The following is a 24,422-nucleotide window of genomic DNA, read 5'->3' as shown; positions in this document are numbered from 1 at the left end:
TATTTATTTATGCTACCTTGTTTAAGTGGTTGTCCCTAGTGCAATTTGTGGTGACACTCTAGAGAAAGAGTAGTGGGTCTCCTTGTTTTCTCATGGATGGATTATAGAAATGTATAATGTATATAAGGCACAATCAGGCTCATACATTAAATTGAAGTAGATAGTATAGGAATATAGTATCATACTATAGGAATAACAGTAATAACAGTAAAAGCTCAGAAGTCCTTTTACTACACAACAGGTGCTATTCTAAGCTGCTGTTTATGTATTAGCTGATTTAATTTTTATAGTAATCTTCTCAAATAATCAACTATCAACATTTTTGAGGTGAGAAAACTGAGTCACAGAAAGGCTAAGTCATTTGCCCAAGGTCATACAGCAAGAAGCTGGTAGAACCATGGTTTTAGCATAAGCCAGCCGACAACATATCCTCTATTCTGAACTCCCTTGCTGTATGACCACAGGAATGGGTGTGAGGAGTAAAAGGATAAGCCCCATCTAGCCTTTCACCGGGAAAGTACGGAATTATAGTACTTTATATACATGATGTGCTTTATGGAGGCGCCAGATAATTGCCTGAGGATAACCTTCTATGGGATCAGAGATGAACCAGAGGAAAAAATTAGTCATCCAGTTTTTAAATTCAAATGAAGAAAATTCAGACTAATGAGTGTTTCCAGAAGAAAAATTAATTAATTAATACAGAGGATGTTCAAATCATGCACAAAGAATAAACACGGTATTACATGCTGCATATCATACAGTGTCTATGGGATTTGCCATGGGCAATCTGGGAACTAAAAAAGGAGTGATTACTTAGCCTTGCAACAGGTATAAATGAGCCTTGCATCGTTTGAAATATTTTCACTCTTCAAGCAATAATTATTTATTATATTTCTTCATTTAAACCATTGAAGAAATATTCAAAATAAGTATAATTTAAAAACCAGAGGGATAACTTACATATAAGCCAATAAATACCTGGGACAGTGACATCTTTTCTGTTGTTGTTGCATCTAAGGTCAAGATGGCAAATGTGAATAATGAGACTATACAATGTTCTGACTTTTTTCTATGTTGTTTTCTGTTCATTCACTGAAACTTTTTATTCATTTTATAAATACTAGTCATTGAATATTTTAAGTGTAAAGTATTTTGGGGGAAAGAGTTTCTAAATTGCATCCTGCTATAGAATAAAATTCATGTGTTGAAGTTCTAATCCTCAATATGATGGTTTTTGGAGGTGGGGCCTTTGGAAAGCAATCAGATCATGAAGGTAAAGCCCTCATGAATGGGACTGGTGCCCTTATAAGAAAAAACAAAAGAGAGATGATCTCTTCTTCTTGTCCATGTGAGGATGTAGAAAGAAGGCAACAAGCCGCAGTACAGGAAAGAGCTTTTACCAGACGCTCACTGTGCTGACAGCTTGATTATGGACAAGCCCGGGCCTAAAACTGTGGAAAATAAATATCTGTTGTTTTTTTTGGTTGTTGTTGTTGTTTTGTTTTGTTTTTAAAGATTTTATTTATTTGACACAGAGAGATCACAAGTAGGCAGAGAGGCAAGCAGAGAGAGAGAGAGGAAGAAGCAGGCTCCTTGCCTAGCGGAGAGGCCAATGCAGGACTCGATCCCAGGACCCTGAGATCATGACCTGAGCTGAAGGCAGAGGCTTAACCCACTGAGACACCCAGGCAACCCAATATTTATTGTTTTAAGTAGAGATTTCTTTACTAATTTATTTTGATATGATAATTTCTGAGATACTTAAAAGTGTTAGTAGTTGAAGTTGTACTTCAGCTCAGGGTTCATTAACTCAAGAAGAGATAAAGGGGGCGCCTGGGTGGCTCAGAGGGTTAAGCCTCTGCCTTCGGCTCAGGTCATGATCTCAGGGTCCTGGGATCGAGTCCCACGTCGGGCTCTCTGCTCAGCGGGGAGCCTGCTTCCTCCTCTCTCTCTCTCTGCCTGCCTCTCTACCTGCTTGTGATCTCTGTCTGTCAAATAAATAAATAAAATCTTTAAAAAAAAAAAAAAAAAAAAAAGAAGAGATAAAGGCAAATGCACTTCCTATAGTTGGTTTTTTCATCAAAAAAACAGTTCAGTCTGATTCTTAATTTTTGGAAGTAATACTTAATGCGGTACATTATTTCTACTAAAAGTTCATTGATTTTTTATGATGAAATCACAGCAATTAGATATTGAATGAGGATCTGCAGTTTGGATAAGATGAAGGCAAATTAAGAAAAAGACACAAAGAGAAGGAAAGCTGATTCTAAAAAGAGCAAAACAAGTTTAAAGCACTGTAGAAAATTACAAAATGGAACAAAGAAACAAAAGTAAATGTGAACAAGGAAAAAAAAAGAAAATTGAATAGAAGCAAAGACAAAAGAGACAAGGAAATTAGCTTGCGAAATTTTTTTTCTTCCCTTTCAACTCTCAAGATTCAGGTTTTTAAAAAGCAAGCTCTAATTACCTATCTTTAAAAGTTTCAGAGCCTTCGCTCTTCATTTTACTTTGGATTAAACACACACAACACACACAGTAGAGCAGAGTGCTATGTAGCATAGAGGAGTCCTTGGGATTTATTTATAGGCAGAAAGACTTAAGATACATCATTCAAGCAGTAAAATTAATTTTTGGACAAAATATTGAAAATCTAATTTTATTTACTTTTGACCTTGAATACTTCATTAATATGAGATTTAAATATCAAAGATTTCAAATTCCTTCTCCTACTAGAGAATTTTTCTTGAGTGTGGATTAATTTTATGGCAAATGAATTACAATTATTTGTTCTCAACAATCTTTAAATATATGCATTTTTTACACCTCACCCAAGAATTGCTTCTGCTGTACGCACAAATAAGTGGTATGCACAAATAAAATTCTAAAACCTGTAAAACACTTGGTTATTATTTAGCTTAATATGCATTCATTTTAAAGCAGGATATCTGACATTTTCAGAGGAGTAGAAAAAAACAATATTTGCAACTCAACAGACCAAGAGCAAGTCCTTTTGTGATCAGCTAGAGTGAAAAACCTCATAATTTATGATTCATAGGACATTTAGTAAAATTCCCAGAAGTATTTTGCTTCTGTACTGGGGAAATTCTAGTCCCAGATTAAACACTTCTCTGTACTCTAATAGCACAATTTTAAGAAAATATCCACAAGAATTTTAAATGAGTCTGAAAATGAAGTTTGATAATATTTTTTTAGAATATAAAAATGTCCAGGGTCCACCAGAGTGTAACTGAAAATAGTTGGTATCCTATTAAAAATTACCCATTATATAAAAAGGAGAAAAATTTGACTATTAACTAACTGAAGCCAAGCCAGAAATAAAAGGAGTAATAGAAAGAGTGGCTAGAATCAGTAAAAGAATTATAACAACTGTATTTCATATGCTTAAGAAACTAAATACATATTAAGTAGAAACATGGAAGATGTACAAAGAGGATCAAAATAGAACTATTGCAAATTAAAACAGCAACATCTGAGAAAACATGGGATGAAATTAACAGCAGATTAGGAATTGCTGAAGAATAGATTAGTAAATTTGTGAATGTGAGTCTGAAACACACTCTAGCAGGAGAAACTTTACAAAAATAACACAAACAAACAAAAAGATGGGGACATAATGAGCAGAGCATTAGTGAGCTCTAGGGAAGTTTCAGTATATGATATATCAATTATATATCAATAATGCTATTTAAGAAAAGACATATTACTTTTTGACCAGTCTACAGTTAAAAAAAAAAAAAAATCAAGTGTCCTAATGTATTTGTAGTTGGAGAATCAAAAAGAGAAGGGAGAGAAAAGGTGATAGAATTAGTTGAGAAAATACAGAATATTTTCAAAATTTATGTAATCATAAAACAGCAGATCCAAGAAAAGAAATAAATATTAACAACAGCTCCAGGGCTAAGAGAGGAAAAATGAGAGCATATTATCAGTCGGTTCCTACACTACATGTAAAGGGTTGGGATAGCCCCTGGGTGTAGACTGTGATGCATTAAGGATGTATACAATCAACTTTAAAGAACCCACTATTAACAAAAATAATTATATCTAGAAAGCCAACAAAGTAGATTTAAAAAGAGCCATACAACGCTCAATCCAAAAAAGGTAGAAACAAGAAGAAAAAGGAAACAAGGGACAGTTGAGACAAATAAAAATTGTAGAACAAGGTGGTGTATTCATATCCAAATATATCAATAATAACACCAAATGCAAAGACTACCTAGCTAAAAAGCAGAGAGTATTCAGTGCATAAAATTTGCAAGAACTAATTATATGTAAGAAACCAATGTTAAACGTAAAATACAAACAGGTTAAAGTTAAGAGGATGAAAAAGATATCCTGTGGCTAAACAATTGAAACTGAAAGTTAGTTGACTATATTAATAAATAAAAATCATTTTTAGAGCAAAGAATGCTATGAGAAATAGAGTTATTTCATAAAGTAAAGGAACCAACTTATCAGGAAGCGACAGCAAAATATTATGCACCTAATGACAAAGCTTCAAAATCTAGGAAGCAGAAAGTTATAAAACTACAAGAAGATATAATCAAATTCACAAATATATTTGGTGTATTCAATACCCATCTGTAAATAATAAGTAGCAGAAAATAAGTATGGCTACAAAAATATTTGAGCAATACCATCAATCCACTTGGCCTAATTAACATTTATAGGACATTCCACCAAGTAACAGAAGAGTAACATTATTTTTATGAGTTTGTGAAAGATTTACCAAGATAGAACACTTTCTGAGTCATAAAACAACTGTTTAATCTATACAAATTCATCAACTTAGACAAAGTCTATCCTCTGATAAAACTGAATTGAATTAAAAATTAATAGAATGATACTTGGAAAACCTCCAAATATTTGGGAACTAGATAACACAATACATGATATTTTATAGTTCAAGTTGTAATTAAAAGGGAAATTAGAAAATGAAAACATGATATCCATATTAGTGATATTCAGTTAAAACAGTAGAAATATTATTATAGCACTAAATCCTCATTTCAGGAAAGAAAGCCCCAAATCAATGACCTCAGAGTCCATCTAATAAACTGGAAAAGGTAGAACAAGTGAAACCCAAAGTAAGCAGAAGGAAGAAAATAATAACGATCAGAATGGAAACCAGCAAAATCAACAGAAAAAAAGAATGGAAAAAACAAAGAAACCAAACAAGTTTCTTTATGAAGTTCCATAATATGGATAAACCTCTTGATCAGGAAAAATTAGAGCAGCGAGTTATAAAGTCAGGAATGAGATAGGAGTCATCACAACAGATATTAAAATTATAGTAAGGGAATAGTATTAAAAAAATCACGCCCCAGGAGCACCTGGGTGGCTCAGTTGGTTGGACAACTGCCTTCAGCTCGGGTCATGATCCTGGAGTCCCGGGATCGAGTGCCACATAGGGTTCCCTGTTCGGCAGGGAGTCTGCTTCTCCCGCTGACCTCTTTCCTCTCATGCTCTCTCTCTCTCTCAAATAAAATAAAATCTTAAAAAAAAAATTCACACCCCAAAATTCAATAGCACATTAAGTAGGCAAATTTCAAGAAAGACACACACTACTAATGCCCACTTAAGGAGAAAGAGATAATATAGTACTTTCTATTTAAAATAAAATGAGTTAGTCAGGTGGCTTTACTGTCAAATTTTTCCAAATACTTAAAGAAAAAATAAGACCAATTAACTCAACAAAAGACAAAATCAAAGACTTTGCAATATAATTCTTAAAAAAAAAATGAATGCAGCAGTTTCAAAAAGAATACTGCATAACAGTAAGTGGAATGTATCTGAGGAATACTAGGTCAGTTGAAACTTTATAAATCAGTGTGATATACCATATTGATAGAATAAACACACACACACACACACACACACAACCAATCATTTCAATAGATAGAACATGTTCATCATCGGGTAACTTGATACTCAAATTCTGTTATATCCCACACTGAAATATAACCCAGAACCAAAATAGAATGAACTATTTACACATGCAATACCATGGGTAGGCGAAAATGAAAATAATTATGCCAAAGTCAGGCAAAGTGGGACGCCTGGGTGGCTCAGTTGGTTAAGCAGCTGCCTTCGGCTCAGGTCATGATCCCAGCGTCCTGGGATCGAGTCCCACATCGGGCTCCTTGCTCCGCAGGGAGCCTGCTTCTCCCTCTGACTCTGCCTGCCTCTCTGTCTGCCTGTGCTCGCTCTCGCTCGCTGTCTCTCTGACAAATAAATAAATAAAATCTTTAAAAAATAATAAAAAAAATAAAGTCAGGCAAAGTATGCATACACACTGTAAGTCCATTCACATCACATTCTAGAAAATGCAAAGGGATCTTTTTAAATTTTTTTAAAGATTTTTTTTTTATTTATTCACTTGAGAGAGAGAGAGAGAGACCGAGACAGAGACAAAAACAGAGACAGAGAAAGCACAAGCAGGGGAGAGGCAGAGGGAGAGGGAAAAGCAGATTCCCTGTTGAGTTGGGAGCCTGATTTGGGGCTCAATCCAGGACTCTAGAATCATGGCCTCAGCCTAAAGCAGAGGGTTAACTCCCTGAGACATTCAGGCGCCCCTTGAAGAGATCTTTAGTGACAGAAAGGAGATCCGCATTTCCTGGGGATGTATGTGTGGTAGTGAAGGAGGTAGAGGAAGGAGAGCAAATAGCTATTACCAAGAGGCATAAGGAGACTTTTGGGGCAATGATAGTTTCGGCATCTTAATTGTGGTCATAATTTGTGAGTATATCCATATTCCAAAACTTCCAAGCTATACATTTTAAATATTTTCAGTATACGATATATAAATTATATATCAATAATGCTATTTTTAAAAAGATTTTATTTATTTATTTATTTATTTATTTCTCAGAGAGAGAGAGAAAGAGGGAGAACACAAGCAGGCAGAGCGGCAGGCAGAGGCAGAGAGAGAAGCAGGCTCCCCACTGAGCAAGGAGCCCAATGCGAGAGTCGATCCCAGGACTCTGGGATCATGACCTGAGCCGAAGGCAGTGGCATCACCAACTGAGCCACCCAGGAGTCCCTCAATAATGCTATTTAAGAAAAGGCATATTACTTTCTGACCAGTCTACAGTTAAAAAAAAAAAATTGGTAAGGCTCAGACAGAATGGCTATTAACTTTAGGTTCTGATATTTGAAAGATATTTTCCAGATAATTCTGAAGTAATTATTTTTTGGCTAACAGCAACAATTTTCAAGTCCTAGTATTGAAAAATTGATAAAAATATAAATGGATTAGACATAAAAACTACTTTAATTCTATTTATTCATTCCATCAATGATTACCATTTAGCAATTATATGTTACTTTCTCTTGTGATTACAGCAGTAAAGAAAATAAAATAAAAAAGGTCTGTTTTTATAAAAATTGTATTCCAGTAAATGAGATAGAGAATAGGAAGAAAATAAATGATGTGGTGATAAATGATAGTTAGATGATAGAGAGATAGCAATAGATGTGTGTGTGTGTGTGTGTGTGTGTGTGTGTGTGTGATAGAGTGAGTACAAGCATGGCCAGGGAAGTAGGAAATGATGTTTTAGGAAGAGCCGTCAAGCTAAAACGTCAAGAATTTCAACTATTAGAAAGTCACAGAGCAGTTCACCAGGAAACCCTCTCCTCCCTTTCAGAACATTTCTGTTATAGTATGGATCTTTATCTAAAATCTTGGGACTAGATGTGTTCTTGAATTCAGAATTTTTTAAAAACATTTTTATCTTTTGGAAATAACACGTTCAATGTTGCTATAAACAGTACTCTACTCAAACATCCATAGTTATACAGTAAAATGAAAGAAACATTTCATGCTAGCCAGGTAAGTAAAATCTTTAGATAGCTTTCTGTCAATTCAGGTCAGATTTTAATACTATGTAATTTTGGGTCAGGACAGGCTTTTCACCAAAAATCATAGAAAAATTTATATCTGTATGATCTTACTGAATATAGCTTGGCAACACTAGCCTTCCTATCTTTCTCAATTAGTTGCTGATGAAGGTATAATACAGCATAGCCACGCTGCAACTGGAAAGAAAAGGTTGCATGGAAGGGATAGAGTAGAATAAAATGTACAGAAAATTAATTCTACCCAAGCACATAAAATAAGTATGATAGGTAACAGTTAAGGGTCTGAAACAAGAAACCGTAGGTCCTAAACTTGTCTTCAACACTAATCAGTCATAACACCTCGAAGAATTGACCCAAACTATCTAAAATTCTGTTGAATTACTTGAAATATGGGTGCACTGATAACATGAAGAAAGGGTATCAAAACTGGGAAACAAGACTAAAAGGTAAGTAGTTATTTAGTAGCATAGACCCATCTAAGGACTACTTAATAATTTTGGAAATGTACTTTGTTCATTCCTTGCTCACTGTTTATTAAATGTCTGAGAATTAGTGAAATTACATGTTACTTGTAGACTTTTGTCTACTAGATATGTAAATTTTTTCTATCCAGTAAAAAAAATAAAACCTCAAAGTGTATGGGTTATTATCTTACAGGATATTAATCACATTAATCAGTTTTGTATCTAGCCTATCAATCTTAAGCAGATATTATTTTATTAAAATATTTATTAAAATATTAAAATATTTATAAATGCCTAGATCTTCAAACATATCTTGAACTAGTCTTACCATATTATTCCAGTGTAAATTCCAAATTTTTTATACATATGAAATTTATATTTGCATAAAGGTCATATTTTTAACACTTTGGAAATCACAATATTAACATTGTAAGGCTTGTTTGAGAATTAAATGAGATAATCTAGGCAAATGGTAGATACTCTGTAACTTTATATATGTTAGTTTATTTTATTATCTTCATTGTTTTATTTTCTTTAGAAATGCTCTAATGAGTGTATTTGGTGTAGAAGAATGTATTTGCTGCCCAGATGCATCTGTGAAGTATGTTATTAAAGGATATAATCATTCATAAAACCTCTCAGATTTCAGCACAAATGTTCCAAGTGCTCTATCTACCCTTCGGGGCAGATGGGAGGGGTAGGTCAAAAAGTGTTGAGAAGGAAGGAACGTTTTTCAGAGAAGAAAGGAACTATGTTTAATTTTGTTCATTAAAAAATGCATAGCTTCCGGGACCCCTGGGTGGCTCAGTTGGTTAAGCAGCTGCCTTCGGCTCAGGTCATGATCCCAGTGTCCTGGGATCGAGTCCCACATCAGGCTCCTTGGTCGGCGGGGAGCCTGCTTCTCCCTCTGCCTCTACCTGCCATTCTGTCTGCCTGTGCTCGCTCTCTCTCCCTCTCTCTCTCTGACAAATAAATACAATCTTAAAAAAAAAAATGCATAGCTTCCCCCATGAAGAATGCTGTCAGATTTCATTAATATCTAGGAAACATTTTATAACCCCTTTTGTATCCAGACAACTCTTAGAACAAGAATCAGGAAAAAAATACTGATGTTTTACTATAGGCCCTTTTTATCACAGAACATTTTATTTTTATTTCTCCATATAGCAACTCTCTATGAAATTAATACCTCCATTTTAGATATTGAGATACTGAGGGTCGAGGAGTTTCAATTATTTTCTCAATGTCATAAAACCCATTTGTTAACGAACCTGAATTTTAATTATTTGCCAGTCTCCAAAGCTTTTATACTTTCATTGGTATTTAACAACCTTTAAGAATGCAGAAAAATACTCAAAAGACTTCATTTCTGTGACTGTAATTGCTCTGTTTGAAAATTAGGGAATCATACCTTACTTGTACTAGTATGAAAATTTTCTTGCATCAATACAGGAGGTTTTTTTTTCTCCTTTGATATAGTATCTTTTTTTCCCTTCCATCAAATCAGCATTTCACACCTCATGTAGTGAAGTGCTAACTACAATATGCATGATCTATTTCTTTGCATACAGAACATATTCCTTTTCTTTTTACTGATTTTGAATATATTTAACTTAAAAATCCAGAAAATTCTTGTAGATTATTATGTGGGTAGATTCATGGCTTTGCTGGTTATCCTATTAAGCATTAGGATTCCAGATTACACACACACACACACACACACACATACATATGTATATAAAATCCATAAATATTCCCACAGAAACTAATATTTGTTCCCAACTTGCTACTCTGGAAATTCTGATTCTTACATACTTTGAACTGTTTGGATTTCTGATTGCTATGTACTTAGAATGTTCTCATTAATTGACTGCATAAAACATCATAAGCATTCAGGCATGCAAAATAACTAACAATTAAGTTAAAAACAATTATTCCAAGCTTTTACTGAATTTGTATTCAGGTAAAATACAAATTCTTAAGACCGAAGGCTGATGTACTATTTACACTGCTATCTCACGTTGGTCACTGTTGGTCATCTTGTGGATGTCTTTTTCGGGGCATCAGAGCAGCTCATGGATTGAAAAGTAGCTAGTCGAGAAAGAGGATGGCCCTGATTCTGATCTTACCTGTCATTGTTTGTTAAGTTTTATTATTTTACAAGTCAGAATTTCTCTTTCCAGAAAACAGAGGTAACAATCCACTAGGTAGTTGTGAACATTAAGCAAATTCTGCATATACAGCCCTTTAGAACTCAAAACTGGACTAAAATTAATGATTAATAGCCATTTTATACACATTCAGTAATCATCTTTTTCTGGTTCTTGTCAGTACTCATGGATAATATGAGTTGGGGCTTCCGGTTGTCACATTAAAGCATATTTTCATTCCTGTCAAGGTTGTGTTCACAGAACGTTTCTATGAATTGTGTGATTCAAATCCCAAATGAGAAATCACTTGATTTATAGAATGGTTCTACTTCATACAGCAACATTTCTATCTTTTCTTTTCTAGATAACAACACATGAAAGATACCTCCAGAGTACTCACCCTATTCTTTTGTTTTCTAAGCCACTCTGTGACTGAAGACCTGAGTTAGTGGCTTTGTTATCCTGAGATAATCCTGCAGTTGCATTTGAATCCCTGCACATTGTTGTAGTTAGTAATTGGCACTATGTAAATGCAGATAATGCTTAGCTGCTCTTAAAGATAGCCTTGTGTTTAAGCATGCCACAGCTCTGTAAATTAGCAATTCTCAAGTGGGGGTCATAATCATAAACTCATAGTTTGCTCATGCAATTTAAGAGAGCTTATTTTAAATTATCACAGCTTTGTTTTTGTCGTAGACTGCCAAATGAGTCTATGTTTTGGTTTTAGTCCTATTATTTAATTTTTAATTTCAAATAATGCTAGCATGGGAAATAAAGTTTCCATGGGTTTATGATAAGCCATAGAGCATAATACCTAAAAGTCTGAGTTCACAGTTGGACTGTTTGCTTCAAATCTCATATTTTCTTCACATTGGCTCTATGACCTTGGGCAAACTACTAAACTTCTAGAGATTCTCAACCTATAAAATGGGAATTAGAAATGTAGTTACTTCATAAGTTAGGTTTTGTGAATAAATGCATTGAAATTATATAGAACAATGCTTGAAAGAATAAATGTTTAATAAATATATTTTATTTTCATCAAAAGATTTCACAGATTTTTTTTTAATGAGATATACTGTAAAAGCCTAATAACACGGACTGCTAGACTACAGAAAATCTAGATTCTAGTGTTGACCTTGATTTTGTAGAAGATATTCAGGTTTCTTAAACCTTTCTATACACATTGGCTTTACTTTTTTTTTTTTTTTTTTCATTTTTAGGGTGTATTCTAAATAATTACTTCTAGTCTATCTAGTCCAGTTTTACTTGTAAGGGCCTATTTAGCCAGAGCAATTCCATCCGGTTAAACAATGACCTTGTTGTTTATACAGTAAAACTTGAACTGTCCCTGTCCCCCGCTTCCCCAAGGGGACTTCAAACGAGTCCCAGAAACTAATCCCAGGTAACAAAGCCCAAAAACAAGGGTGGGTCAAGCCAGGTGGATGTATTCAATGGGGGGGGGTGCATACCGTCTCCCTAGCTACCAAGGAGCTTGGACCCTGCCCTTTGGGTGCCTTTTGGGTGCCAATTCTGACCAAGGTGATAGGCTGGTTCAAATATCTACTATAGGGTAAATTGTAATCAATTGGTCACTTATGTGTGACTTAGCAGGACTGTGCATCTTTCTCTGTGTTACAATCTCATTGACCACCTATGCATGGCCAGGCCCAACCACATGGCCTTTGTCCTTAAAAGCTAGTCTGTGAAGCAGAGAGAAGTCGCCTCTTTGCAAGAGACGGCCCTGGCCGGTCAGTTTGATTCTCAATGCTTGGCATGAATAAAGCTTTGCTTGACCTTCGATTTGTATCAGTCTCGCTCCTTTGACCATGGACCCAACGTTACTAATTATCTTCTATTATTTTATTATTTTAATTTGAAGATAGTTGGTACAAAATGTTACATAAAGTTCAAGTACGCAACAGAACAGAACAGAACCCAGAAATAAATCCACAATTATATGGTCAATTAAACTATGACAAAGAAGATAAGGATATACAATGGAGAAAAAAAAGTCTCTTCAATAAATGGCGCTGGGAAAATTGGACAGCTACACACACAAAATAAAACTGGACCACTTTCTAATGCCGTACACAAGAATAACTCAAAATGGATTAAAGACTTAAATGTGAGATCTGAAACCATAAAATCCTAGAAATGAACACAGGAAGTCATTTCTTTGACCCTGGCTACAGTATCATTTTTCTAGGTATGTCTCCTAAGGCAAGGGAAACAAAAGTAAAAATAAATTATTAGGACTACATCAAAATTAGAAGCTTTTGCACAGTGAAAGAAGAAACCATCGACAAAGAAAGGCAACCTGCAGAATGGGAGAAGCTATTTGCAAATGATATATCCAATAGGGAGTTAATATTCAAAACATATAAGAAACTTACGTAACTCAACACCAAAATACCCCAAAACAATCTAATTTAAAAAATAAGCAGAAAATTTGAATAGACTTTTTTTTTTTCCAAAGAAGACATACAAATGGTCAACAAACACATGAAAACATGCTCAATATCACTAACCATCAGGGAAATGAAAATCAAAACTATAATGAGATATCACCTTAGAACAGCTAAAATTAAAAAGAAAAATACAAGAAATAACAAGTGTTGACAAAGATGCATAGTAAAGAAAATTCTCATGAACTGTTGGGGGAAATGTAAATTGGTATAGTGGCTGTGGAAAACAGTATGGAGGTTCCTCCCCAAATTAAAACAAATACCCTAGGGGCACCCAGGTGGCTCAGTGGGTTAAAGCCTCTGCCTTTGGCTCAGGTCATGATCTCAGGGTCCTGGGATTGAGCCCTGCATGGGGCTCTCTGCTCAAGCAGGGAGCTGCTTCCCTTCCTCTCTCTCTGTGGGTCTCTCTGCCTACTTGTGATCTCTATCAGATAAATAAATAAAATATTTTTTAAAAAATTACATTAAAAAAACAAATACATATACCTTATGATCCAATAATTCCACTAATAGGTATTACCAAAGAAAATGAAAACACTAATTCAAAAAGATATACACACTGCATGTTCATTGCCAGTATTAGCTACAATAATCAAAATATGAAAACAACCTACGTGCCTATCAAAGAAAGATGGATAAGGAAGATGTGGTGTAAATACAGAATGGAATAATGCATAGCCATAAAAAGATGAAACTGTGCATCTGAGAAAATTAGCAAGTATTATGCTGAGAGAAATAACTCAGACTGAGAAGGACAAATACCATGATTTCACTTATAAGTGGAATTTAATAATATTTATACTCATTGACTTTAAATGCATGTTAATATATACCCTGCTTAACCCATGAGTTGGTTAAGATAGAGTAATACAATGAACATGAAATCTGTTAACATCTTGAAAATGTTATTATCTTTTCTAATATTAAACAAGTGAAATAAGGGAACTATCTTTGATAGTGTATTTTAAAAACATATTTTTATGTATTTTTAATATAAAAAGTAAAGTCAAACTCAGGGAAATTTGAATAATAACTATCCAATTTTAGTTGTGTATATAGTATATTCGGACATTATACTATACACTTCACAATGTATCTTTCTCATTTCATTTATAACATCAGGATATAGTCTTAACATATGATGTTAACATATCGACAGTATAGAATTTTTCGCATTTTAATTTATAACATCATCAGTAGAGTATTTACATTTTACCAATGAGGAAACTGAGGCCTAAAAGATTTTAGGAATTTGTTCAAAGTCACCAAGCTGCTAATGGATGAAAATCTGAAAATTCAGTTATTTTATGCCAGGGCTTAAGCTTTTACCACAGTGGTGTGTTATTTCTCCACTGCAACTATACACCTCCTGTAGTATTTTTCATTAAACTAGAGACATATTTAATAGAAACAGGAGAAAAAATGTATTCTTTTTCACATTATTCTCTGAAATGACAAAGAGCTTCTGCAAAGGCTACTTGACAGTGGATCAAGATGAGAATCTTTAACCTCAAGAGGAACAAACACACCGGAAGGGTATTGGCTTGGGGAAAAAGACTCTGGTAAATGCGGGACTTGGGTTTCTTAGTGGGGGGTTCAATGACAGAAGGCAGAAAGCAGATGCAAAAGCTGATGGAAAGCTATGGGAACAGAATCATGTAAGGGAATGCTGGTCCAAACTTGGGAAGTGAAAGTGCCTGACTCAAAATGGAAGCAGTAGGAAAAATAAATAAATAAAATAGGTGAATAGGTGTGAGATGATTAGTGAGTGCTTGCTATTCAAAGAATAGCATTAAGAACTGGAAGGTCTGTGGTGAATGAGTTTACTGGGCTGATTTCAAATTTCAAGTAGACTTATTCTGGGATTCATCTATTTTAAGTTCTGTGAGAGACAAAGCAAAGCCTTGGTCCTTTTTACAATTATGATCCATTTTTAACACGTTCTTATATTATTGTTATAAATCTTTTTGTTGCAAGTACAGTTCTTCACAATGTTAATATTCCAAAATGTGGAGCATTAACTCCATTCACTGTCCCCCTGAAAGAGAGTGTGAGAGAACAGTTAACCTTTTAAACACCTAATCTCTGCTAACCACTGAAAATGCAGCAAGGAATTTACTTTTCAAGGCACTTTCCTTAAGAAGGTTGTATTTTAAGAGTAGGAAGACTTAAAAATACTTAAATCACAAATAAGTAAGTGAAATAGATTCAGGTGTTTATATGATGATGTAATCAGCAATGATTTGTCATTTCCATTTGAGCAGAGAAATGAGGGAATGAACTTAGTGAATAATTCTGGGGAAATAGGTCAGAAGGAATAACATATTCAAAAGCCAAATTGGGAATAGGATTGACTACTGCTATAGACTGAATATTGTGGTCCCTCCCCCAAAATTCTTAAATTAAATCTTAATCCCCAATATGATGATATTAAGACATGAGGCCTTTGGGAAGTGAGTAATTCGTGAAGATAGATTACTCAGGAATGGGATTAGTGCCCTCGTATGAAAGACTCTATAGAGCTCCTATTCCTCTACTGCCATGTGGGGACATGGAAAGAAGACAGCCCTCTAGGAGTCAGGAAGCAGGCAGGCTTTTACCAGACTCAAAATCCGCTGATGCTTTGATCTTGGGCTTCCCAACCTTCAAAACTATGGGAAATAAGTTGCTGTTTAAACCACCCAATCTGTTGTTGTTCTAGCAGTCTGAACGAAGACTCACACCCAAGGGACATGGAGGAAACTGGACTGGGCTGTGGTGAATTAGGGAGAGTCTTACAAGACACAAGTTCAGAAAAGCAAGTAGGATAGATCACGCTGAACTTACCTCCAAGAATAAGATGTTTGGATATTATTCTAACAAATGGTCCAATATTGGTATAAGTCCTATGACTTATGCATAAACATAGCCATAAGCATTTGGGTAGGTATTTCATATAATTTTCTACCTTTTCACTAAAGGTAGAAAATGCATAGGTAAAGAGAAGAGTAAGGAGTTTGATATAGAAGTTTAATAGAGAGCTGATGACAATTTGGAGAAAGCTTATGAAGGTTAGCTTAGAGATAAAAATCATAAAGCAAAAGATTTGGTATTGGAATGTTTGTGGAACTTAAGAGAAAATAGAATTTTGGTCTGGGCAACAGATTGAATGATAAATCCATTTATTAAACAGATAAAGTTTGAGATGAGCATATTTTGAAGTGGGGGTATGAATAATTGGGTTTTGGAAATTTCGAGTTTGGTGTACTTAATTGGTCATCTCAAGGATAATGTACAGTGGTTGGAGACACAATTCTAGAGTTCAGATCCAGGCTAGGAAAAAAATAATCGAGAATCATGTGTCATGATGTAATGTGAGAAGTGTTATAACAGATGCACGGTCAATTTACTTAACATGCATGGGTGCTTCAAGGGCAGTTTTACAAATAAAGTTACTTTGAAGCAAGTTTTTCAAGGAATACAATTTTTAGTATATTTATTGAGCATTTATTTTCTGCCAAGCTCTTTATACATACTATTTCTCGTTCAGCCATCTAAACATTATGTGGAAATTGAGACATGGAGATAACACATTATTTATAAAAAGCCATTAATGATCAGAACTAGAGGTAGAACTTGCTTTTGTTTTGAGTTGGCACCAACGTGCCTTCCCTCTCCACCAGAGAAATGCCATGCACAGAGAAAGGAATAGGACAAATGTGCAGAAGATAGAGCACGATATGACTGAAGAACAGAGCTTTCTGTGAGTGGCATTGTGGTATGTGTAGGATTGGGCTGTTTTAGGAGTTTGGGGAGAAGGTAGGGGCCAGGTGTTAAAAGTCCTCACAGGGTTTGTGAAAGAGTTCAACCTTAGTCCACACAAAATGAAGAGGCCATTCAAGACTCTCAGATGGGGTGGGTGGGCCCTTCCAGCTGGGGTTCCATAAAGATCTAGTGTGTCAGTAATGTGGGCATGTGGTGATCTACATTTCTTTTTCGGTGCTTAAATAGCATAACTATATTCTATAATACAAGAGGTGGATACAAAGGGCCAAAAATTCACAATTAATTGCTGATGCCAAATAACATTAGAAATTTCCCAACAGTTTACCGTGAAAATGTCTTAGAACATGGTTTCTTTGCTTTTTCAGAGTAACTATTTATAACAAAACAAATAAAATTCAAAATACTGTTATAAGATTTATTACTTTCTATAAGAACTGTGATGTTTCATGATGTCATTATAGCATATGATAATTGAATAACATCATGAGATTCTATAGTTGAAACTCAACAAATTTCCAGAAATCTGACTGTGAAGGAAGGAAAATACATTGTCTTTGGTTATCCTCTGTACGTCTCACCACCCTGATACAGATAACTTCATATAATTTATGTATGCTTAAAATGTACATATATTGTGGTGTTTTACAATTTAGATATTTTACAAAGCCTATTAATAGCAGAGATCTCAGGCTTGCATGTATCAACCTGTGTACCAATAATTTGTTGAACACCTTACTGATTTGCAAGTTCTATGTAGAGGGAATATAGAAAAAGAAACCATTTTTGTTTACATCTGAGGAGCTGGCATCACATTTGCATATTCACTTTCAGACCATGGAAGAAGCGTCTCTATTCTTTAACCAAACTGCCTTTAGAAGGCAGATAAGGAAGTTTAATGAGTAAGATAAGGAAGGGATTCTTCAATATTCTTCTACGTTGAACTTAACCGATTGAGGGTCTTAAATTGGTTTCACTCCTGACAAAGATAGAAAATATCAAGTGTGAAATAAAGGTATTATATTCTTATATATCTGTGATTTGAAAAATTACTTATTACCTGACAAAAAAATTGAATTTCTATGTTCTCCATGAATAATCATAATTTTCACATCCCTACTTGTTTTGCTTGAAAATGCACACACACACACACACACACACTCCAGAAAAGACAGATCATCGAATATGTCAAGGTACATCAGTGATAATACTTTTTAATTATTACTATAATTATTTTCTCATAGGTTATAGCGGCTGAGGATCTATGAAAATTGAATCGCCCCAAGGATTTTTGTATCAGTTTTGCTCTTCTTTCACTAGGTGTCACCATTGCTCTAGCACTTTAGGCTAGTAAACCAGCAAAATGCCTTCCACATCTGTTCTATGTAATGTGCTTTTCAACAGAAATTTACCTGGTAAATTGATAAAAATAATTATAAACATGTATTATTATTTAATGACAATAGAAGAATTATAAACTGGAGTGAGGGTATTCAAATTGAAACTTTTTTCGAATTGATCTACAAGGACAGTGTCTTCAAGTAATATCCTAATATTCAGGCCTTTCTCTTTTGTTACAGTCAATGTACAAAATTTCACATATTTTATGCATTTGATCACCAAGGGCAGGAAAAAATATCACTATTTTGAAAACGAACAATGAATCGCCATCTTTTCAGGACAGGGTGAGGGTAACTTAAGGTGTCCTCCATTTTCATGGTCACCAAAATACTAAGCAAAGCCTATCCGTACAATCCAAGATACTGTCCCACTGCAGTCTGCCCATTACATTTTTTAAAGTATTTAGCATGATCATAAGCTTCTTTCTAACGAAAGGTATTGGAAGCTGCGGAGACAGATTGCAAAGGGTTTATTTACTATCTGTCTGTACTCAGTTACTTACTGGCTCTGTGAAAGAACTGAAATGTTTGAAGCGACGTTTCAGTAATGGTTATGTCTTTGCCAGGTTGGAGAGGAGCATGAGGCGTAACCAAAATAAGCTTGAAATATTCCAGAAAATGCTTCACGATCTTCAAGTTTATTTTGTAATCGGAAAAGAAATACTCCCAAAGAATACGAGGAAGAGACAGGGATAGGAGTGTTATGGTAGGCCATTATGGCGTTGATTTGGAATGGGCTTTAGACTAATATTGGCCAAAAGAGTCATTTTTCTACCTCAGTTTTCTGTTTTCTAAAACAGTTTGGTTCAAATGCTGTAAATGTGAAAAACCCCTCTGTAGCTGGAAAGTCAAACATACAGAGAAAACAAAACAAAGCAAACAAAACACAAACACATGCACAAACCATATTTCTTTAACAAAATTCCAGGGCCATCTTTTATACAGTGCCTTCCTTTTTTTATTTCCTTCATGATCAGTTTTATTCTTTTCCTGAGAAAATTTTCTTTCCATTATTTTCAGTTTTTCTGCTTCCTTTTCTTCTGTAATCCCCTATACTTTTTTTTTATCTTCTCGATTTCTCCACACATGAGACATTATTGTCCTCTAATTTATTGAGATAAATATATCTATTGATTTTGTCGTTGTATTTTTGGTTTTGAAATAAAGAACCAGTACCATCCCAGGGTGCTCTGCAGCACCGGTTCTTTTCCGTGGGCTGTTCTCCTTCAGAGTAGGCCACAGGCAGGAGCCAGAGTGCAAGGGCAGGATCCTGAAGCTCCAGTTCCACGAGGACTGGCAGTGGTCTGTGGCCACGTGGTTCAACCCGCTGGGGCAGAAGATCCGCAGACACAAAGCCCAAGCAAGCCAAGGCGGGCACTGTGGCCCCGCACCCAGCGTCCAGACTCTTCGGGCCCAGGGGGAGGCATCACACCAAAGTGCAGGCGGGCAGGGGCTTCAGCTTGGAAGACTTGCTGGCATCCACACGGTGGCTGGCATCCACACGGTTGCTCAGACCATTGGGATCTCAGTGGATCCAAGAAGGTAGAGCAAGTCCACCAGATCCCTGCAGGCTGCTGTGCAGGGCAAAGCGGAAGCAATACCTTTCCAAGCTCATCCTCTTGCCCCCGGAGCCCTCAGCCCGCAGCAAGGGAGACAGCCCTGCTGAAGAACTTAGACTGGCTCCCCAGCTGCCAGGACGGGTCATGCCCCCCAGAGAATGTCCAGTAGACATTGAGCATCCGAGTCATTCCAGACTTCTGGGAACTTCCGGGGCTTCGCCAGTCTTTGCATGGCCTGGAACGATATCTGGCTCTTTGGCATCCAGGCAAAAAGGGCCAAGGAAGCTGCAGAGAAGGATGCGGTAAAGCAAAAGATAAAGTGCCATTGGTAACTTGTGATAATTAATAATTAATTAATTTAACAGCTATTTAAGGAAGAAATAATATGTAGGTATATTAGATCAAAGTTTGAGCATTCATTAGCTCACTTGTCTTATTTATTTATGTATTTATTAAAAAGGATTTTTATTTATTTATTTCACAGAGAGATCACAAGCAGGCAGAGAGAGAGAGAGAGAGAGAGAGAGGGAAAGGAGGAAGCCGACTCCCCACTGAGCAGAGATCCTGATCTGGAGCTCGATCCCAGGACCCTGGGATCATGACCTGAGCTGAAGGCAGAGGCTTTAACCCACTGAGCCACCAAGGTGCTCCTATTTGTTTTATTTTTTAATGAATAAGTGATTTCCTGGGAGAAATCATGCCTTTGAGGACCTATCACAGTTTTCAGCCTATATGGGTAAGTTCAGTGTTCCAAGAAATGATTTAGTTCAAAATACGCAAAAACATCATTGTGTATTTCGATAAACAGATAAAATTGAAATTCTGCCTTCAAGTAAAAAGCATTAAAGTATTAAGTTAGCAAAATAATTGTTATCCTGCAACACCTACATTTCTGTTCTGATGTTGTTCTCTCAGTTATTTCCTGCTTGGTCAAGATTCCTATAGCAGGGATGTTTGTGTAATGATGCAAACTTTAGTATATGGTTTACAGTATAGATTGAAATGACATAAATCTCAGAACATATAAACAAATACATTTTTTAAAAGAATTTATTTATTTATTTGACAGAGATCACAAGTAGGCAGAGAGGCAGGCAGAGAGAGAGGAGGAAGCAGGCTCCGCACTGAGCAGAGAGCCCGATGTGGGACTTGATCCCAGGACCCTGAGATCATGACCTGAGCCGAAGGCAGAGGCTTTAACCTACTGAGCCACCCAGGCACCCCTAGATAAATACATCTTAATTGTCTAATTGGTGGTATTATTATTACTATTATGTACATGGCTAGTGACTCGTATTTGGCAGCAGTTAAGTGTCATATATTTCCCCTTTTCAGTGTCAATTGTTTGAAGTCTATTAGTTTCCCATCATTTTATAGCACTTCTCATTGGATTATTAAAAGGACATTTCATTTCTCTAGACTTGAGAATTTTCTAAAGTGTCCAAATTTCCCTGTGGCTACAAGTTTTGAACTTGCTAGGATGTCATATTTAGATTTTTTTCAAGATTTTATTTATTTATTTGACAGAGAGAGACAGAGAGAGAGAGTGAACACAAGCCCGAGTGTGGGGTCAGAAGGATCCCTGCTGAGCAAGGAGCCTGATGAAGGGCTTGATCCCAGAACCCCAGGATCATGACTAGAGCCAAAGGCAGATGCTTCATGGACTGAGCCACCCAGGTGCCCCATATTTAGATTTTTTAGAAGAGTTTAAACACATTTGTTATGAAGCACTGTTAACAAGACTGGCAAGGAATAGTACCTTGGTTTACCAATTCACTTTGAATTCTGACATCCTGCTTTTGCTCTCTAGGAATTTATATACAGGGGTTAAATTTATTTTGTTATGGATTCGAGAGTGTTAAGAGATGATACAGTGGAGTAGTTGCTTAAAGGACAATAAGAAGACATAAACTGCAACAAGGAAAGCATCTTACTTTACTTCCAGAAAACCACACAAGTGTGTGCATGTTCCATAGTCAGAATATAGGTAAATCTTTTCTTTCTTTTTTTTTTTTTAGATATTTATTTATTTATTTATTTGACAGACGGAAATCAGAAGTAGGCAGAAAGACAGGCAGAGAAAGAGGGGGAAGCAGGCTCCCTGCCGAGCCGAGAGCCCGATATGGGGCTCGATCCCAGGACCCTGGGATCATGACCCAAGCCAAAGGCAGAGGCTCTAACCCACTGAGCCACCCAGGCTCCCCTAGGTGAATCATTTTGAGTAAAAGGATGAATGCAGACAACAAATCCAAGGAAAAAATTAACAAAATTAGATTGACCAATATCAAGTATAGTCATAGAAACAAAGATAATATTAGTAGTGGCATGAAATGAAAAAGCTGATGGCTCTGATTCTGTGAAATTCTACAGATTACTTATATAAATGAGAGATTATACGTAATGCCATCTAGTAATGAATAGATATCTAGAACCTTGATGAAAGTGCCTTATTCATGCTTGTAGACGTACAGTAGACACTCAAGCTTGTTTGTATCATAAACTTACAACCTTATCTATCAGAGAGCCCCTTTCTACAGTAAGTCTGTAACTTAAACAGATATTCTTCCCATATTGAGTATAAACTTACTTTTATTCTTAATATATTTTGTTTTTCTTCTCAAAATGTATTTTCTCTTATCTCAGCTGGGTAATGAATGACAATTTTATGAATGCTGATTTTGAATTCACAAACATGATGTTTCAATGATAATCACTCATTCATTCTCTCACTGTACCATACATTCAATAGATATTGACGACACTATGTCAAGAAGTGTTCCAGGCACTCAGGGTCCAGACAGAAACAGAGATACCTGGTTCTTGTTCTTTCCATTTTAGTGGGAGGAGGCAGACAACACATGAACACTAATAAATTAGGAGCATGGAAAGCATCCTATAAGTAAGGTAGAAACTTTGATAAATTTTGTATGGAGACCAAACAAATTACAAGTAACTCCATAGTACCGTACACTCCACAGAAGCAGAAACTTTCCTCCACCCACCCCCAGAGCCCAACGATGAGGTTTAATTTTTGGAAGTTGGTGAATATATAAAGAGCAAAGAGATAATTGAATAGTAATTATGAATAGTTAGTAGTACATTTGAGTGATTGTATTGAAATGAATATTACATGGGGGATTTATCATATTTCTAGATACATTCTTAAAATAATTAAATCAAATGTCATATTTGGCTTAGATGAAAAGATCCAGGTATGGCAATTTCCTGAAGGAAATTAAAAATAAACAGACAAAATAGATTTTCCTCTACCTATTTGAGATTATCTATATCTTTTATCATACACGACTACGTAATCTTTTGGTTTTAGAAAAGGCATGGTATCCTCATGTACGTCTTCCATAACCCCAAGTGAGATTATCCTAATGTAGATAAAGACCTACTTCGCCAGCGTCACTATCGACATATTTCTAAGTTGGCCCTTTACTATTTTTCTTCCCAACAGTTTACAGGCTCTGTAATGCCAAAGGCTTTATCATTTTGGGCATAATAATGTGCCCAGTGTTTGGGAGAATTACCAGCAGGTGATAGATACCTGAGGTACATTTCTTGGATAAAGGACTGAATGATGGTTGTAAATAGACAACACGGATGAAGTCCAGGTCTTCAACCACTCCACCCTGACTTCCCTGCAATTCGAGTTCGCTGAAGAAAAATACAGAAAATAAAGATTTTTCTCAACTTAAATTTATTAATACTGGCCCACGATATTCCTGTCATCTCTTCCGCTGTTTTAAAACATTCTTTATTGTGTCCCTTCTTCAAATCCCCAACAGTATCCCCAGTATCCATCGTTCATTCTATGTCTTGGTTCCTACTTCTTAGGAACATTGACTACATCCGAAGAGACATTCTATAAACTGCTCTAGCCTACATCTCTGCCCACATTCCTGCTATTTTTTATTCGTACTCTGTGCTTCACTAAGTGATTTTTTTCTACTTGAACACCTAACTCCCTTTTCCTGCTCAAGGATAGAGTTCGAACAGTTCTCACCTTCTCCTAAATCAGAGGCTTTTGTTCTAAATCTGATTTTCTGTAAATTCAATCTTTCCCAAACACAGCTAACATTCCCTTCAGGGGGATTTTTTTTTTTTTTTAACCTAGAGATTTCATCCTTCAGATACCACTCAAGTTCCTTTCATAACAAGATTCTCAATATAAAGTTGATGCCAGAGGACTGCGGATAAAGTTCAGGAGATTAATCTACATGGGAAAAAAAAAAGGAAAATTATCTTTATTTTAATTGGCTAAGTATAATGTCCTTCATTCAATTTTTCATGTTGACAACGCACCACGTGGTATTACCTCCAAACAAATACCTTTTTATCACGTTAGATTACTGTAATACTACAAAATATCTTTTATACTCACCATCCCTTTGAAATTAGAATATGAGCCTCTTCTTGTATATTACTATTTAAAGAATAAGAACTCATGCTTTAGAGTAATATTCTTTGGCTATTTTGTTGATGTTCATTTTTTAAATTGCTTTCCTTCTTATCCCTTCAGACCTTTTCCAGGCAGGCTTTTGCTCAGACTGTTCTACAAAATAGCTTTGTCAGAATCACTGATAACAAGAATTTGCTAAATCCAGTAATCAAACATGAGTCTTTCTTGAGAAAGTGTTTGCCACATTCTGCTGTCTTGTCTTTGAAGCACCGCCTTCTCTTCCAAGGCAGCACACTCCTGTTTTTCCTCCTACCTCATTGTTCATTT

General features: G+C 35.7%; 1 pseudogene; it reads left to right on the top strand.

Annotated features, from left to right (window-relative positions):
- The window catches only part of LOC101671278, a 48,801-nt pseudogene extending 28,761 nt beyond the window's left edge, over positions 1–20,040 (top strand).
- Positions 20,041–24,422: the final 4,382 nt, after the last annotated feature.

The sequence above is a fragment of the Mustela putorius genome, unplaced genomic scaffold (genome assembly GCF_011764305.1).
Source record: "Mustela putorius furo isolate JIRA1106 unplaced genomic scaffold, ASM1176430v1.1 tig00000430_pilon_pilon_pilon, whole genome shotgun sequence".
Taxonomy (NCBI): domain Eukaryota; kingdom Metazoa; phylum Chordata; class Mammalia; order Carnivora; family Mustelidae; genus Mustela; species Mustela putorius.
The sequence above is the reverse complement of the archived record's forward strand: the minus strand, read 5'-3'. Positions and strand labels throughout refer to the sequence as shown.